The sequence below is a fragment of the Tupaia chinensis genome, unplaced genomic scaffold, assembly GCF_000334495.1.
Source record: "Tupaia chinensis unplaced genomic scaffold, TupChi_1.0 Scaffold000671_1, whole genome shotgun sequence".
NCBI classification, from domain to species: Eukaryota; Metazoa; Chordata; class Mammalia; order Scandentia; family Tupaiidae; genus Tupaia; species Tupaia belangeri.
This window is the reverse complement of record NW_006160193.1, coordinates 3,873,803-3,877,068: the sequence shown is the minus strand read 5'-3', so window position 1 is coordinate 3,877,068 and position 3,266 is coordinate 3,873,803. Positions and strand designations below refer to the sequence as shown.

At 50.9% G+C, this 3,266-nt stretch overlaps 1 long non-coding RNA gene across 2 annotated transcripts in view; it reads right to left on the bottom strand.

Annotated features, from left to right (window-relative positions):
- LOC106736154 (uncharacterized) overlaps nt 1-2,533 on the bottom strand; it is a 15,822-nt gene extending 13,289 nt beyond the window's left edge. For both annotated transcript variants that reach the window (XR_001371252.2, XR_003551315.1), the window contains exon 1: nt 2,323-2,533. This is a non-coding gene — a long non-coding RNA (uncharacterized LOC106736154). The remainder of the gene's footprint in view (nt 1-2,322) is intronic.
- Between the last annotated feature and the right edge of the window lie 733 nt (nt 2,534-3,266).

Sequence of the window (3,266 nt, the reverse complement as noted above, 5' to 3'; positions counted from 1 at the left end):
TTGCTGGGTCTGGACTCGGTGAACACAGCGGGCCCTGCTGTTCTCGAGACGCTGGGTCTGGACTCGGAGCACACAGCTGGCCCTGCAGTTCTCGAGACGCTGGGCCTGGACGCAGAGCACACAGCTGGCCCTGCTGTTCTCGAGACGCTGGGCTTGGACGCAGAGCACACAGCTGGCCCTGCAGTTCTCGAGACGCTGGGTCTGGACTCGGAGCACACAGCTGGCCTTGTGGAACCCGGCCGCCTCAACCACTGGCCACAGGCTAGCCCAGACAGTTTACCTTAAACCCCTCTGACCCTCAGTTTCCTAATATAAAATGTAATATCAATTCATGACACTATGACATGGATTAAATGTGATCACAAATGTGAAAGCCATTTACATCTAGCAAAAGTTCAACAAAAGCAGTTTCTGTCCCCCTTCGGTCCTACTTTGTCAGTGACAGTGTAAGCCACTGGACCAGTTCTCTCTGAGCCTGCTCCCCACTAGGAAATCAGAGCCTCTGCTGACCCCTGGATGCGGCGGTAGCTGTGGAACAGCTTTGTGAATACGGAGCCCTAACAACGAGAGGACTGTCCAGGTGGACTTGGTTTTGTTGTGCTCAGTTGCTTTATAGCCTCTTGGATCCAGTGAGTGCAGGCAGCCTTTAGAAATCTAGCAGATGTGCTGATTTTTACTAACTAGTCAAAAACCACTGAACTTCATGAGTTTTCCCAAAAGAGCCGGTCTCCACCCACGGCACCCTGGTCTGGCCCGGCCCTCAGCTCTGCTGCTCAGAACGCGCTGCCGGCTCGCGCAGGCCCGAGGCTTCAGCGTCACTGTCCCCGGTAAGACGGCACTCCCTGCTTCTTTCCCGAAGAAGAGATGTTAACTTAGGCACCTGCGGTGCGGCCAGCTGAAACCCTGCCACAGCAGCCCACCCACGCTCCCGCCATGTGGTGCCTTAATAATACCCAGCATTTCCAGCGTCCTTTGAGAGTAAGAGGGTTCTTCAAAAAGTCCATGGAAAAATGGAACTAACGTACAAGTTCATTCAGGTGTGGAAAGAACTGAAATGCTTATGCACAGTTTTTTTTTTTCTTAATATTTGCACTTTCCACCAGCTTTTTCTTTTTTGAGAGATTTTTGCTATATGGCCCATGGCCTTACCGGAGACACAGAGAGAGCCAGAGAGCCAGAAAGTGAGAAAGCACCCCCCGGAGGGATGGCTACACCACAATCTCTTCTCCTTCATTCTCCTCTTGGGACCTTGGGCACGCGAGTGCCCAGCATGAGTATTAAGCAGCTAGGTCCGGGACTTGAATGGTGGGCGCCTATGCGGAAGTCCAGGGAAGTAACCATTACACCACCTGCTGGTCCCTCCACAAACTTCCGGAAGAGTCCAAGCATTTCTCATAAACTGTCCCCTCTGACTAGAGAAGCATAAAGCGCAGTAGGTAAGGCAGGGTCATTATTCTGTTGTTGCTATTTTAGGGTTTTGCCATAGGGCCCATGTGCTTGCCAGAGAAAGAGAGACAGTGAGAGGTAAAGTGAGAAATCTCCCCCGAGGAGGGATGGCCACACCTCAATCCCTTCTCCATTCTCCTCCTGGGATTTTGGGCATGCACGCGCATGCGCTCAGTGTGATTTTCAAGCCACCAGATCCAGGACTCTAACCGTAGCCAACCATGTGGAAATCCAGTGCCTTCACCATGCCACCTGCTGGCCGCAGAGATTACTACCTTACCATGGGAAACTGGATCCAAGGTTAATGACGTCCTCAAAGTCAAACCTCACTTCTCCAACTACACTTGATAACAGAAAGGGGACTGGACATGCACATACTTCCGTGAGGCCATGGAACTGTGTTTCTGCCCTGCTTCACCGGAAGCTGGGCCGGAGGCCGACATCGGGAAACAAGCAGGGTTTGGAGTTTGCTTACATGGGGATCGACTCACCCTGGTGGAGACAACTGGGAAAGGGGATCAACCTGCTCGCTGCCTCACCTGACTTAGATCTGCCCACACTCGAGTTAGGAAGAGCCCCAGGTCCACAGTGCAGCCTGGACCGGCCCTGCGGCATCTTTAGCTCGGCCCTGCTCTTCCACAAGTACCTGATAACATGGAGGCTCAGAGGGAGAGTAACTCACCCATATCACCCGGGCATGGCAGAGCCGAGCCAAGAACCTCGCTCCCCAGAATTCCAGCTACTGTTCTCTGCACCCCATCCCTCAAAAGGTTCACTTTAGAACTGTCCACTTAACAACCACTGAATATATTCCCATACTCCTGCCGCACACCTGCCTTTCCCATCCTTTCTTCTCTTAGAATCAAAATCACTCACCGTGGCCAGCGGACATGAGCATACACCGTATGCCCACCTGTGGGGTGAAAGCCCCGGCTCCTGACTGTCACTACAGCAGGGAAGTGCTCACACACTGACTCACGAGCACAGCACGTCGTCACCCTGCCCTTGAGGAGGAGCTGAGCAAAAGGAAGTGGTGACTGAACACCTACAGTGTCCTCTCCTTTCAGCTTCTTAACCTCCCCGAAGCTTCAATTCTCAGCGAAAGGAAATGCCAGAGGAGTTACATTTAGGTCAACAAGTACGTTCAAGTGATTACAAAAAATGAATGTGATAACAAAAAATGGAGGCTATCCAATGCAAACTGAAGGTCCAGACTGCACCTTAAACAAAGTATCAGGACAGCAGGTGGTATGGTGGTTAAGGCACTGGATTCCTACATGGCTAACCACAGTTCAAGTCCTGGATCTGGCGGTTTGAAAGTCATACTGGGCACATGTGTGTGCATGCTCAAAATCCCAGGAGGAGCAATTCTGATGTGGCTATCCCATCGGGTGGTGATTTCTCACTTTCCTTCTGTCTCTCTCCGGCAAATGTACACACCCCACAGCAAACAAACAAATAAGAAACAGAGCCTCTGGAATTCCTGGGCAGTCCAGGGCAGAGACTCCTGGGCCTGGGAACTGCTGGAAGTCATGAATTGCAGCCAAATGAACAAGTCACTTCACCTCTCTGTGCCTCAAGTACCTCGCCATGAAAGGAGAACAGGAAAAGCACCTGCTTCTGGGGTTTCTGCAAACACTACATGAGAGAGTGTATGTTAAGTGCTTAGAACAGTTCCTGGCATGCAAAAACATGCAATAATGACATTTGCATTACTATTGCTATTTACATTAATTGAGAAATGGCGTTCATGTCTTCTTACCAAACTGTATTGTCAAACTTAGGGTTCACGCTTTATGACATTTTTGCAAACTATTGAA